The sequence below is a fragment of the Rousettus aegyptiacus genome, unplaced genomic scaffold, assembly GCF_014176215.1.
Source record: "Rousettus aegyptiacus isolate mRouAeg1 unplaced genomic scaffold, mRouAeg1.p scaffold_m13_p_8, whole genome shotgun sequence".
Taxonomy (NCBI): Eukaryota; Metazoa; Chordata; class Mammalia; order Chiroptera; family Pteropodidae; genus Rousettus; species Rousettus aegyptiacus.
The window spans coordinates 99938541-99955099 of NW_023416311.1; the positions used below are offsets into that span (position 1 = coordinate 99938541).

Consider the following 16559-nt stretch of genomic DNA (forward strand, 5'->3'; position numbering starts at 1 on the left):
ATTTTTGCCTGTAGTTTCATTGAAATATTGTAGGTTCTAAAAAAACTGTTCTGTGTATATACAATGAGAAAAGAAAGCCTCTTCAGTAAATGGTGCTGGGGAAATTGGAAAACCACATGCAAAAGAATGAAACTAGACTACTGTCACCATACATCAAAATTAGCTCAAAATGGATCAAAGACCTAAATATAAGACCTGAAAGAATAAACTGTAAAGAAGAAAACATAGGTGCTAATCTCACGGACCTCAGATTTAGAGAGGATTTTATGAATGTGACCTCAAAGGCAAAGGAAAAAGTAAAAGCAAAAATAAATGAATGAGACTATATCAAACTGAAAAGCTTCTGCACAGCAAAAGAAACTGTCAACAAAACAAAGAAACAACCAACTGAATGGGAGAAGATATGGGCAAACAATGCCTCCGATAAGGGGCTGATATCTGAAATACACAAAGAACTCATACAACTCAACAACAACAACAAAAACAAACACTTCAATTAAAAAATGGGAGAGGACCTGAACAGATACTTCTCTCAAGAAGACATACAGACTATCAGTAGACATATGAAAAGATGCTCAACTTTATTATCTATTAAGAAAATGCAAAACCACAATGAGATACCACCTTACACCTGTAAGAATGGCTATTATTAGCAAGACAAGTTTTGGAGATGCTGTGGGGAAAAGGAACTCTCATACACTCCTTGTGGGAACATAAATTGGTACAGCCACTATGAAAAACAGTATGGAGGTTCCTCAAAAAGTTAAGAATAGAATTACCATATGATTCAGCAATCCCTCTTCTGGGAATCTACCTCAAAAATATGAAAACATTTATTCATAAAGATATATGCACCCCGATGTTCATTGTAGCATTATTCATAGTGGCCATGATAGGAAAACTATTGACATGTCCTTTGATAGATAATTGCATAGAGTAGATGTGGTTCATACATACAATGGAATATTACTCGGCCATAAGAAAACATGAAATACTGTCATTTGTGACAACGTGGATGGATCTTGAGATAATCATGCTAAGCGAAATAAGTCAGACAGAAAAAGTTGAGAACCATATGATTTCACTCATATGTGGGATATAAAGCTGAAAGCAACGAATTAAAAAGGCAAACAAACAAAAACTCGTATAGATGCAGATAACAGTTTAGTGATTACCAGAGAAAAAAGAGACATGGGGGGAGGTAGATAAAGGAGGTAGATAAAGATATGGTGACAAAAGGAAATTTAACTTTGCTTGGTGAGCACATGGCACAGTAAACATATGACATATTATTATATGCTTGAAACCTATATAATTATTAACAAATGTCATCCCGATATATTTAATAAAAAAAACTATTCTGTGAAAAATATTGCCATATCATGTAGGCATTTAGCTACCCTGAAATTAAATTCGTTTACATGAAATCTAAAATGTTTTTACTAAATTCATAAAAGTGGTGGTTAAATGCTTATTTGGACTACCTAGGTTTGCATCTTGGTTATGTAACCTTGGATAAATTGCTTAACTTGTCCATTGCTTGATTTTTTTGATTTTTTTATATGTGTAATGGAGATAACAATATTATACAGTTGTGATTAAAGAGAAAATTTACATAAAGAACACAATAAACATCAATAATAATTATTATTGAGAAAAATATAGTGTCTCTATAGTAAAAAAACAATTATTAATAGTAGATATCAATGTTTATAAGTAAATCCTTTGATTATGCTGTGTATGTTAGTAATTTATAGATGAATTTAGAATACAAAATATTGTCAAAGTTTGAAAATCAATTAAATGCTTAAATTATGTTTTAATGTCTTTTAACATTTTGTTAATGTATGTTGATCAACACACTAAAAAGGATTTATATACTATAGTTCTAGTTCTTTACTTCAAAAATGAAGACACTGAAGGTTAATTTATGCGACTTTCACAAGTTAACAAAGAAATATAGAAAACATTGTATTAGGTTAAAAAATGTAGCAAGTTTTTAAAAGGTAGACATTTGACCAAAATGAGTAATTACTCAGTTACTTAAGGTTTTAAATGTAATTATGATATTTGAAAAGTACTAAGTAGCCAAAACTCTACACCAAAAAATTGAGTATGATAGATTTTATTCTAGGAATTTGTTATAATCATAATTCTTAAAAGTTAAAAATTTTAAATAATAAAAACATATGACAATTCTCTTTTGATAATACTTTTGGTGCCTGGCGCACTGCACTATGTATATATATATACACTTTACATCTAATTCTCCCATCATCACCATTAAGGTTAAATTTAGTCTCTTTTTCTCTCTCTTGCTTGTGACACCTGCCATCTCCCCATAACTGGCCTTTTAACTAAAATATTACCTGTATCTTTTTTTGCCTTCTTTCTTCCAAGTTTCCACAAGCAATATCCAAAATAGTTAAGCATATCTACTTGTAATTTGTTTATTTGTTGTTGTTGTAATAATAAATCTTTAATGAGTTAAACACTGTTATTCTTATAATATAGCATGGCTCAATATGAGTGATCCAAAATTCTGAATGGATGAAATTAGGACTTCAACAGAATTATACCTTAAAGTTTAAGAATCCTGCAAATATTTTATTACATTAAAGTAGGTTGGTTATACACTGACATTTTTACTGAATATTCTAAATCAGCAAATGTTATAAAATAAAAGAAAATATTACTAAAATGAGACTCATGTGAGACACTAAACTTATTCTTGAAATAAATACTTTTACTTTTAAAGATCAATTTGCTTGAGAGAATGTTGATTATGTACTATTTTTTCTTAATAGCCTCTGGCCACATATAGAGTATTTAAATTTCTGATAAAAAAACAATATTCAGTGATATTAAAAAGTAAACTGTAAAAATAATGATGTAATTTTTGGACAAAAGTGATTTGTTATCACTACTGAGTGCATGACTTTATCTTTGATCACTGTGAGGACTACCAGTCAAGTTTGTAAGATTCAAAGACTAATACTCAGGTAGTTGGGAGAAGTATGTGAGATTTCTGTATACAAAATGGAATGGTGAATGAAGGTATCTGGAATATCTATGACCCTCAGAAATATTTGTTTCTTTTTGTTCTATTCTTTGTCTTTTAACTGGTTCTCATGGTTTAGTTAAGCGTGCTATAATTTCTTAAGTCGTCTCCAGTTTTTTATTATTGTAAAGTTGAAATGAGCATATTTGTGCATAAAATCTTTTTTATATTTAGAATTTCTCTGGCAAGGTTCACAGAGTAAAAATGTGAGCCCACGTATATAAATATTAATGATATTAAAAATATTATTAATGTGAGAGATTATAATTGGGAACATTTAGAGCAAAGGTGAAATTGTTTTGTCATTGTTTTTCCTGAACTTGCAAAGAGTTTAAAAATCTGAGTGTTCTCACTGTTGGGGAAAAGTGACTATCTAGTTATAATTATACAAATATTGGCAGCAATCAGGGTTGTTTTTCCTTGTTTTCTTTTTTTTTCTTTTTTTGCCCAGCAGCCAGATCTAACATATTAACTAATGTTTCCCGGTGAAAAAATACAGTCCTGTGACAGAATTGCATCTTTAGGGAACAGCTGACAACTATTTCATCAAAACTTTTTTTTTTAAGTTACTGCTAATTAGCAACATTAAAATAACCTATTTCTATCCTGGCTTTACGCCATTGCTATACAAATGAAGTGTTCAGGTGTCCCTGTAGATTGTAGATTTGCTTCTTTCTGACAGTTTGATTGATTTATTTTTTTTAACAAAGGTTTGGCCAAAATATGTCATTGTTTCTTTATAAGACTCCTGCTAAGGTCTGCCTTCTCTTTTGTGTCTCCGTGGTTATGTCTTCCATTCCTACAAAATCACATTCCTCAGTTTTCTCTATGTGCTCATTTTTTTTCACAAGATGTTGTCCAAGTGGGCTCCACACTCCTTCTTCTGCCTGAATTTATCTTCCCCTAAATTAAACCTTGATGTCATATACCCTAATGCCTGATGTTTGGGTCTTCCCTGAGCCCAAATGACAGTTTTCTTCTACATGATTATGCTTACCGACATAGTTTAGCATCTCTTAAATGTAAGTTTTAAAATTTTAAAGATAATTCTTCATTCTTGAAAACAAAAGAGTAAATAATAATGACAATCGATTCTATTTTGTGCTTTAGCTTTTTTCACAATCCATACTCAGGGCCATACTGGAAAAAAATGTAGAAAGAAACAAATAATAATAGAGTTAGTTCTCTATTTAATAGTGCGTGAATGATTCTTGTTAAATATCATTTACTTTTAAATGTTCATTTAGTTACTTGTATAAATTGAAGTGATTTTTAAATACTTGTATGTAAGGTTAGGGAAAGATGTTGGAGAATGTCAGCATGTTGTCTGTCCTGGTAGTCTAGGAAATTAAATTTCTAGCCAGTGTTCTTACAGTAAATGGCAGAGTAGCATAATGCTGTTTTTGGTGCCTTTATGTATAAATTGAGAAATGGATTTATGTGATTTTAAAAATTACTTAAAGATTTTAAATCTGTGCTTAGGGCATATTCGAAAGTAAACTCCAACTTAATTCAAATGCTTAAAGGAAAAAAACACACTATCGCATAGTTGACAATGTAATATACTATTACCTAATAATATCTACACTCAGAATGCATACTTACTTGGGAATTTTCTAAAAATTCTATATTAGAGTAGTACTAAATAAAATGATCTTTGCTGAAACTTTCAAGAAAACCAAAGTGGATGATTTTAAAGAGGAATGGTCATTCATAATAAAGTTCTAGCATTCAACCCAGATCACAAAAAGACAAAGAGAAGCTAATTTCATTTGAGATATTCCCTTAACTGCAGCTAATTCTTTGTTAAGACCTATATTAAGTGGTAGAGTTGTAGCTCTGAAATGATCATGTAGTCACATTGATTATACCATCTCATTAGCTTTCTATTTGTGTAAACAAGGTTTCTTTGCTTCCTCTAATTGCACATTAGAAGCTGCAGGCTCTCCTGGGAAGCAGGAATTCGAATTCTAATAGGAAGTCTGTAGAGATGTAATGGCAAAGAATTTAGAAAGTTGCTTGCCCAATTTAGACTCCTCAATTCCTTAATAGGAAATAATGAAAACTTGGAGCTGGTTTTTTGTTTATATGTTTGTTTTTACTCTTGGGAAAGCAAAGTGTATTTAATCAGTACATTTTGAAAAGTTATTACTGCATCAAAATTATATTTAAATTTTAAAGACCCACCAAAAACCAGTGGTATTATTTTAAAATCTCACATTTAAAAAAATATCTAAATGAAAACATTACATTTAAATGCATGAGTAATGAGGTACAAAATATGTTTTAAAAATTAAGCCAATGAATAAAACAGTGATTTAATGTGGAAAAATGAATATTGAAGGCTGAAGGAGAAAAAATTTCCTCTCAGTACTTTTTTGTTAGGGAAAAAATTGGCTATATTTTTGTTAGATATTTCCCCAGTTTTGGGATAACATTCTTATCCCAATGCAAATATTATCTTAGAACTTATAGTATTTTCATAGATGGTGCTAAGATAAAATTGGTCAATATCTATTATAGCTAATATGTATGATTTCTAACATAGCAGACTAATGTGAGAGAAATAAAAGTAATAGTTATTGCCATTCAGTTACCAATCTCCAAATAAGAAAGCAGACTGAAGTTTTAATGTAGTGAGTGTGAGTTCGTGCCCTGTTAAAGGTCCTGCTCTCTCATTTAACCGACAATGCATAGTCGTGAATGGTTGGGCCTAAGCCTAGCTTTGCAGTTAAAATTACCGTAAAATAAAGCAATTTTTCTAAATACATTTTGTGTGTATCTTTGTTTATAGTGTATGTGGATTCGCACATAAATATATGTTCTTGCTTTGTTTATCAGTTTTGATGTGAGTGATTACAAAACGACTTCTAAAGATTTTCACTATTACCATGCTTTTGAGAAATGTATCTAATATATCCATGATCTTTTCTTTGGAAACTGAAATATGAATCCATTTAACTCTGATGCATTTTTTTAAACATTTATATTGGATTAAATTCTAGTCAGATATAAAGACCATTATTGGAATACACGATAAAATGTCAATGTAAACTGCGACTTAGATATAGTGTAATAGCATGTTAAAATTCTGATTTTCAAATTGCACAGTTGTTAGCTAAGGTAATATTTCTATTTTTAGAAAATGCTGAAGTATTTTGGGATCAATGTGAATGATGTCTGCAACTTTAATTTTAGTAGCTCCAGAAAAAGCCTTATGAGTACATATATGTTTATATGTGTGCATTTGTATATAGAGAAACAGTGTATGTGTATATAAATAGATAGCTATATAGCTATCTATATATCCGTTTATATATATTTGCATATATATATGAAGAAAAAGGAGAGAATAGAAAGAATATGATAAGCAAACTACGCAAAAGTTAGCAGTTGGTGAAAGTGTGCGAAATGCTAAAGTAATGCTTTTGTTTAGTTTTGAAATTATTTTAAGAAGTGCATATACATCTAAATAAATACATTTTTTATTCTGGCTCAAGTTTTCAGACAATGTATACATAGAGCTAGCAAAGCCAACTGAGAAATTTCCTCAAGTATAAAAATTATTTTCCTTAACACCAAATAAAACTCACTGTGTCACAGCATTCTCTAATTTGCTAAGTATATATATATATATGTATGTATATATATATATGTGTGTGTATATATATATATATATATATATATATATATATATATATATAAAACATACTGAGTCAGGCATTATAGCCTTTATTCACACTTAATAATCCAAGCTTTAAGACATATATATTTTCTCTAAGCTAATATACAACAGGAGCAGACTTGATAAACAAATATAGATTCCCAAATTCTGTGTGTGTTTGTGTGTGTGTATGTATGTGTGTTAACTACCAAAGTCTATTTCAAACAATACAGTTAAAATATGGCTGATTTTTTTCCCACTCAATGTATGGAAATAAATCTATTTCATAATACACACAGAAAATTAAACAGATTCATATCTTTGTTTAAATCCATCATTCCATTTTTATTCCTGCTGATGTTTAATTCTGGAACCTGATGTGAAAATTACCCCCGATGGGTACTAAAGAAACTAGATAAATTCACCTATTACCCCAATTGATGATTTTATTAATAAAGATGTCTTTGAACTATTGAACTCTAAATGAAAAATATATAATAATCACCTCTCTGAAGTGTTTGCCTTGGAGAAAATATCATGAAAGATAGTTTCCACCACTGAAATATACATAATTTATGGAGAAAAGCAGTTCTCACTTTTGCTACACTGCAAGATTATTTTTTGTTTTATCTCTGACTCTGACTCATTCAGCAGATCTTGACAGAGCAATGAAGGAGTTTTATTAAGGTGTCGGGCAATAAAGATTCAATAGAACTCTTGAGATATAATGATTCTTTTCATGTGTAGGAGGATGTCTTCTTTCCTAGAGAGACTTTGACCAGCTTGGAGTATCCTGTTTGCTGCCTTTGCATTAGCTCAACACTAAACATAAATTAAAATGAAAGGTTGGTAAGAACTGCTTTATTTCTTTAAGAATAAGAACACTTGTTTTATTACAGCTGGTTTCTTGACTTGCACTCTTCGAGACAGAATTATAAATCCAATTGAATTTACATAAATATCTATGATATATCTACTTTCTATGCACATAGTACAGAAGAAGATATGCAACTTTTTGAATAAAATTATAGATTAAAATTATATATGCAAAATAAGTATATAATAAAATTTGTTTGCTCTCAGTAGTTCACAACAGCTGATTCAGGGGCATAAGTGGAAGGTCAATGCCAATAAAAGAAATATTTAGCAAGGACTCTCTGTCCCTTCATTAATGAACAAATAAGCAGGGAATCATGAAATAGGATCATACTCCCTTCGGGGGCGTCTTGAGCTAAAGAATTTTCTAGAACATCACTCATTGCTATGTATGTTGTTTCATGTCTATGTCTAGCCTATTTTAAATCTTACCTGAATCTCAAGAGTAGTGAAAAACTTGAGTTATCAGTCTACAAAATTTGGAAGGAAGACATAGAATATAGTTTTGATTTTTTTTTTTTAATATAAGATGTAAAAAAAAAAAAACACTCATAGAAAGCAAATTAGAAAAGATTTTCTAGTCTAAACAGGAGATTCTGGAAATGTCCTAAGTGTTGTTAATTCTTATTAGTAGTTGTAAATTTTATCCAAAGTTGCTGATACTAGAGATTTCCACTCTAATAACTCCAGAATATTATCAAGATCTTAGAGGACAGAGCTTCATATTTTACTAGTACAATAAAACAGTGCAGAGTAAATGAAAGCATAATTTTATTTTTAGAAACAATGTTTATACAAATGGTATACCATCAGCAGTGTTCTCACAGAATATTTACAAAGTAGATAAAGCAATTTGTATCCTCCCATTTTTAAGTGAGGAAAAAAGAACTGAGGTTCAGGGATATTATACAGTGATTTTAAAAAATGTATTTGCTTATTTGAAAACACACCACACAACTCCCTAGGGCAGTACAAGGGGGACAACTTGAATGACCTTAGGGCCTTGTGCTTAGAGAGATGTCAGACGAAGACAAATATTGTAGGATGTCACTTGTATGTGGAATCTAAAAACGCCAAACTCATAGAAACAGAGAGTAGAATGGTGTTTACCAGAGACTAATGGATGGAGAAACTGGGGAGATGTTAAAGGGTATAAATTTGCAACTAGAAGATGAAAGCACAGCACCATCATTATAGCCAACAATATACTATATTATATACTTAATACACTTTTAAATTGGCTTCTTTTCCCCAGTTCATTGACACTGCCCCTGTAAACAGTATCATAGTTTTTCCCTAAATGCAATGATCAATTTTCAGTATTTAACTTCGTTGGTTAATGAAATAGCTGGCTACTTCTCATCCTAAACCAGAGTCTTCACTTAGCTTCCATGTCACTAAGCCTTTTGATTTCACTTCTGCTCACTTCCTGAACTCTTTACTTTCTTATGGGACTTGTCTTGTTCCTGATGTGATGATGTTCCTTGTTCCCCAAAACTAGGTCCTTGATCCTCTTTCCTGTCAATACTTTTTATTGGTGGTCTCATCTGGTCCAGGCTTTAAATACTATCTGAGCCTAGAAGATTCTTATATAATATGTCAGATAAATTATACATGCTTATATCTGATATATATTTTATGTCCCAAAGTGTCTACCATGGAATTTGCCTGATATATTCAATGGCTTACATACATTATTGCTTAGATGTCAAACAGACACCTCAAACTCAATATGTGTGTGGTAGGCAGAGCAGTGACTTAAAAAACACCTGTGTCTTAATCCTCAGCATCTGTGAATATGTTACCATACATGGCAAAAGAGATTTTGCTGATGTGAATAAGCAAAGGACCTTGATAGGGAGATTACTCTGGATTATTTAGTTAGCTCCTATATAAAATCATATTGGTCCTTAAAAGTGGAGAACATTTCCCAACATCATGGTCACTGAAGAATGCTCAAAGAGATGCAACTTTGCTGAATTTGGGGGTGGAAGGAGGGGCCACAAGCAAAATAATGGGAATGCCCTCGAGAAGGCTGGAAACATGGATACTTAGAACCTCTAGAAAGGAAAGCCGACCTACTGACAACTTAACTTTATTCCAGCTCGTTCTAGAAGCCTCTCCCCTCTATAACTCTATGACAATACATTTTATTGTTTAAATCATGAAGTTTGTGATAATTTTGTTATGAGAGCCACAGAATACTAATATGATATACAAAATAACAACTTTAAACACAAATTGTTTCTGGAGTCAGAGACAGGTGAGATGACCCTTTGGCAAATCCTATCACTGCCATGAAATACTAGATTACATGTTTGTTGTTTTCAGATTAGGAAGTTTGAGTTTATTTAAAGAAGTTTGGTGTTCTTTCAAGTTCTGAGCTGTCATGACCTTTCGTTATTCATAATTTGTAAATAATACATGTTCTCCAAAATCATGTTTAATCAATGCCCTTTCTTTTCACCCAAATAGGCATTTTACTTGAAGGACAAGTTAAGAGAAAAGAAAGAAAAATATTTCTTTCTTTTTATCATCAACTCTCATTGTTCTATATTCTCCAGTTATTTTATTTCTCCCTCATTTTTAATTTGCTTTATTTTGAGTCAACTGGAGTTTATACTTTCGGAAATCATGTTAGAAAGCATTATGAAATAAATGTAGTTAGTTGGCAATAACTGTCACCATAGAAATATTTCCTTATTAGATTAGTTTTAAAATGTGGACTAACTAAATCATGACACTATAAGTAATAGAGAAAGAAAAATTCATGTACCTGTAGTCATTGACCGGAAGCCCAGAGGGTTTCACTAGTAAGTAATATAAAATTGTACAAGACATAAAGAACTGGTGTTTTCTGTGCTTTTAAAGAGCTCTGTGCTTTTTTTTTTTATGTTTACTAATGTTAAAGTTTCACTTACATACAACAAAGTATGCACATCCTAAGTGAACCCTCCATGATAGTTTCATAGAAATAAAGTCCTGCGATCAGCCTCCAGATTATGATATAGAACTACTTCACCCCTAAAGCACCCCCCCCCATATTCGTTTTTCCAGTCTATTCTTGCACACACTCCTCCACCCAACATAATCACTATTCTGATTCTGACACAGTATTCACTCTCTGGCACTTTTGTTAACAGTTTTATCTATATTGTTTCATCTAGCAACGGTTTATTTTATTGCTAGGTATTAATCCATTGTTTAAAAATATAAAGTCATATTTATCTAGTCTACGGTTCACAGCTATTTTTGGTTTCTAGTTTTGTCCATTGTAAGTAAAATGTCTATGAACATTTCAATGTGTGGACTTTCTTTCCCTTCCTTCCTTCCTTCCTTCCTTCCTTCCTTCCTTCCTTCCTTCCTTCCGTCCTTCCTTCCTGCCTTTCGTCTCTCTCTCTCTCTCTCTCTCTCTCTCTCTCTCTCTCTCTCTCTCTCTCTCTCTCTCTCTCTTTCTCTTTCTTTGTTTTTCTTTCTTTTTGGCAAATATACACTGAATTTTCTTGGTTTTATACCAGGAATGGGATTTCTGGGTCGTAAGTAGGCTTATAGTTACCTTTGATAGAGATTGTCAAACATTTTCACAAAGCGATTGTTTTTACCACGTTATACTCCCACCAGCAATGTGTGCATGTTCCACTTGTTCCTATATTTCCTAATATTTGATTTCGACAGCCATTAAAACTTTTTAAAAATAATGTGCCAAAATGACGTATTTTGGGGTGAGGTAAGCAGTTGGGTTCATTGGGTGCTGGTAAATGGAAACAAATAATGTTTAGCAAGTTAAGGGGAAAGGAGAGGGTATGAATCCATTTTTTAAAGCTTTCAAGAGAAATTGCTTATTGATATATTGAATATTATAATCTGAAGCTTAAAAGAGAAGTATCATATGGAAATGAAAGCTTAGAATAATCCATTGGTGATATTTCAAACCTTGAGAATGAATGAAAGTATCTAGGAGAGACTGTATATGTGTATGTGTGTATATTTGTATGAAATACATAATTACAATGTGGTGAGAATAAATTCAGTGCACTGAATACAAAGATCAGAATGGAGTACCATGGGTAAAGTGAGCCAAAAGCTAGGATAGGTAGGATGAAACCTGATTGCATAGCTACCTGTGGACCATGGCGTGGATTTTGGATTTTAGCCAGAGTATGTTATGAGAAGATATTGAGAGATTAGAATCAGGATTCTAACAGAATCTGATTTGCATTTTTAAACAGACATTCCAAGTTTCTGGCTGCTTTGTGGAGCATGGGCAGTAATGGGCTGCCTTACAGGTACCTTAGAAAAACATTGGTTTGTCCTAGGTGATGGATGACAATGAATGACAAAGGGGTTAGTAGTGAGAATGATATGAGATCCAGGATATAATATACAGGTAGAACTGATAGAACTTGCTGGTAGATCTGTACTAACATTTGTGAGAAAAAATAGAAATCAACAGTGAATTCCGAGGTTTTCATTTTTTATTGTCATTCATAGATGAGGGGAGCATTGCAGGCCTAAGTAGATCAGGGTTGCTTGGGAGTGGGTATAGTTAAGAATTTAATTTTTAAATTTCTAATCCCACCTAAATGAAGATGATAAAAGATACTTGAATATATATAAATCTGGAACTTAATGAAGAGCTCAAGGCAAACGATATTAATTAGAGACTACAGTTCGCTGTTGTTTGAATCCGTGGGTTTGGGCAAGGTGACCCAGTTAATGACTGTGTACGGAGATGAGAACAGGCTTCAGTAGCTCTGGTGAGGAGAATGATGACAATCAGGACGATGCCATTCGTTAGTTATAGAATATGGGAGATAAACCTACCGATCTGAAATACACCATTCTTTCTACTACCTACAATTAAGCCTTACGTTCTGAATATCTGTGTATTTCTAGTAAGTGAGTACATTGCTACATGTTGATCATTCTCCCGCAGAATTTCCATGTGATATTTGGTTCTGTTCTGCTTTTTATTTGGGCATATAGCCTTCCAACTTCTTCCCTTTGGCCTCTTCTATCATGAAATTACCAGTCTCAATGTGCTCACACAGAGAATTTTCCAAGTAATTCTCAGAAAAATTCAAATTTTGCAGATGATTGCCTTTTACTATTTGACCTTTCCCAGAATTTATTTTCCCACCTAAAAATAGTTTATTTAATTATTCCTTGCAAACACATACATTTTTGAGAAATGCTTAAATATTTTCAAATATTTTGACTAAATATAAACCTGATTTTTGTGCTAATATACACTCGCGAAATCTTATATTTGATATCATCCGTGTAATTGACATACAAAGTTTAAAAATTAAATCCATTGAAATTTAATTTTAACTACATTCTTTAATGCATTTAAGGAGTTACAGCAAGATGAAATTATAGAAAATGATGATGGAAGATGAAATAGAAGTCAGGGTAGGTTTTATGGAATTATTTGAAGTTGTTTAAAAGGAGTTGATCTTTAATGCTGCTACTCAAAATACTCCTTCATAATTCAAGAACTAGTTTTAGAGGATATAATCCATTTGACTGACAGCTCTGTTGATGTGCTTCACTTACTCTGATAACTGTGAGCTAAAGAATGTCAAGAAGGAGGCTCCTGTTTTAATATATCTTACAAAATTTTAACTCTGGAAAACACTGGTGTTGATTACCATTGTGCTCTGTGGTTGTACGTCTCTAAAATACAGTGCAGGAGACCATTTTCATAACAAATTCATCCATCTGCTCACTGAAAGTCTTCAGTATATTGTTACCTTGTTACCCCTTTATCTTGGAATTTCTGTTACAGCGTGTCTTCATTACCTTGGCCTTACGTCACATTTTAATCTTTCTCTATTTTGTAGTTATCTTGTATATGAATTCTATCCTAGGAGATTCAGTAGTCATTCCAAACTTAGATTTTAATCATCTGCCATTTTGAGGCTGTATCTTATCTTCACTGTTGTAGCTTTACTTGATCATTAGTTTTTAGAATTCTAATTGCTATGGACTAAATGTTTGTCCTTTACCATATATATGTGTGTGTATATATATGTACACACACACACACACACACACACACACACAATTTCTTGAAACCACATTTCCAAAGTGATTATATTTGGAGATGGGGACTTTGGGAGATAATTCTGTGACGAGATTATAAAAGGAGACACTTCTATTCAGACTTTCCACCATGAAAAGATATAAGATGAAACCGGGAAGAGTGTCCTCACCAGACACTGGATCTGCCAGCACTTTGATCTTGGCCTTCCCAGTCCCCAGAACTGTGAGAAATAAACACGATTGTTTAAGGCACCCAACCTGTGATATTCCTATTAGACCGGCCTGAACTAAGACACTAATGCCTTACTGTCAGACAGACTACTCCCCTGTGATCTTTAACACTTGGAAAACAGACTTCGGAGAGATTTAGTCTTCATAATATTTTTTTAACAGTTTTATTGAGATCTAAGTTACATTCCATACTATTCATTTAAAAGTGTGCATGTAAAAGTGTACACATGCCATTTAAAAGTGTATAATTCAATGGCTTTTAGAATATTCACAAAGTTATGCAGCCATCATCACAATCAGCTTTCAAACATTTTATGTGCCCTCCCACCCAAAAGATCTCTTTATACCCCAGAACACTTTGGTATTTTATATAGAAGAAAAGTAAAGGGGAGCAGGGATACAGAAGTGTGAGCTTTGGGTGGGGAGAGGTGATTTGCGATTATAGATAGCATTATCAGAGAAGGCCAAAAAGGTAACCTCTAAGTCAAGACTTGAAAGTGATAAACAAGTCATGGTTTTTATTTAAAATGAGATGGAAGTTCAAAGCTCCCATTTCATAACCTCTTAAAAATCTTTTGGGTGGTGGCACTTGATTAAATAAAAGGACTAAGTCTCTCTTCATATATAGTACTCTAAGATGTCTTATAACTGGAATTTCCTGTTCTAGAAATACTTCTCTGACAATAATTTTGGAAATTCACTGAATACAAATATTACTTGCAATAATAACAGTGAAAACATACAACGTGGATATTATCAGTTACTTCTCATCTATTTCCAAAACGGGCTTTCTCCATACAGTGGAAAGATTTCCATTGAAATAGACTAACACCACAATGCTGGTTCTGTTTCTATCTTACTTGCAATGGCTGATAAGAACCTGACAGCCCTTCTCAGTAACTCCTAATATTGATATCGTAAGTAGGTTTCTGATGGATAGTGTGCAGAGTGATGCTTCATTACCCCAGATCATCTCATACTTGTTATCTCTTTCTGATGAATGGCGGGCACAAGATGAAAGAGGTTAACAGGCGCAAAACACCCTGGGAGACAGAACACAGCGCTTAATGAGCAGAGTATTCCTCTTCCTCCAACATCGAAATGTCTATAGCAATTATGTCATCTTTCTAATTATCCTCTTGCAAAAGTATACGTATGACTTTGTGTGAAAAGAACACTTCTCAGGGAGTAAGGCACTGATAAGCAGCTGTCTCTGTAAAGGGGACTACGATTACTCTCTAAGCCTTTGGTTTAAATGTCTCCTACATTTCCAAGCACTACTTTATTGTTTGTATATACAATGTTATCAAAAGTGTACATTCGACAACTGTATATATTCTATGTAGCTTAAAAAATAATAAAAGGAATAGGCAGATACCCAGCACCACGCTTAGGAAATAAAACAAACTCTTCCCTTTGAAGAGTCCTCTTCATAAAGACTGCTTTTTTGACATCCCTCACTGGTAACCACTAACGCTGCATGTTTCATTCATCATTTTTTAACATTTATTTTTAATTTAATTATGCAGTCATATCACTAAGAAATATACTGTTTACTTTTTTTCTAGTTTTAACTTTTATATAATTGGAATCATAATAAAAGTGTTCTTTTATCATTTAATTTCATACACATTTTCTTGCTATTGATCTGTTATATAGATACAGATAAATATATGCACACATACATACACCAAAATAAACTAAATGAATATATAAACATGATATATATGTATAGCTGCATATGTATGTGTGTGTGTGTGTGTGTGTGTGTGTGTAACTTTTATTTATACATCGAATCAGTGCTGCTGTAAACAGGAGTGGATGATCTGGATGTTATATGATCCCTCTTCAGTTTTATTAGGTTACATGAAAAAAAGGCCTTCCAAAGTGATTTTAGCAAACTTGTACCATCATCAATTCATGGCATGTATCCTCTTTATACTTGGCATTGTCATGTCATTTTCCAGTAAACCTAGGTTGTTTTTCTTTTGGTTTGTTTATGAAAGATAGTATCATATTATTCAGTCAAATGTCAAATTACCTACTACCACGTGGCATTTCTTATTTTCGAGAGCATAAGTTTTCACAATGCCAAATGACACTCGCTGAGATAAAACTCGACTTTGTTTCCCTGCTGTTCCTTACTCTCTTCTTCTTTACTGTCATACTTGTATCATTATGAAGAAATATGAGTCCCTTTGCTCTCTCACTCTCACATGTGACACCACTGGGCATGGAAAGAAATTGGTGCTGGCAAAGGAAAGCATTCATCGGAATCAGAGTTCTCCTAGCCTTAGGTAATCACCTAACCTTTCATTGACTCAGCCAGTGCCTCTGTAAAGGGAAAATAACAAAGCCTATTCATAATAATGGTTGTTGTAAACACCGAAAATATTGTATTCACAAGCCTGGCAGAGTGCCTGGTACATACATGTCAGGCAGTTATAAAAGGCAGTTAACATTTTTATTATGGGCACTTCATATCCAAGACTTTAGTCCCCATTTCACTCTCTTAACTTTTTTTGACAATCTTTTTTCTCCTTGTCCTATGTTGACCAGTTTTATTTTATCCTGCTACAAATAGCTTTGTAATCAGGTACATTTATTCATATTAGAGAATAAAAATGTAATATTTAAATAATTGGGATTTTATTGAACTATATCTTTGCAATCTAAATC

The 16559-nt window shown here is 32.6% G+C and overlaps 1 protein-coding gene across 5 annotated transcripts in view; it reads left to right on the forward strand.

Annotated features, from left to right (window-relative positions):
- CDH12 (cadherin 12) overlaps positions 1–16559 on the forward strand; it is an 812943-nt gene that overhangs the window by 160214 nt on the left and 636170 nt on the right. The gene's annotated exons all lie outside the window — the stretch shown is intronic.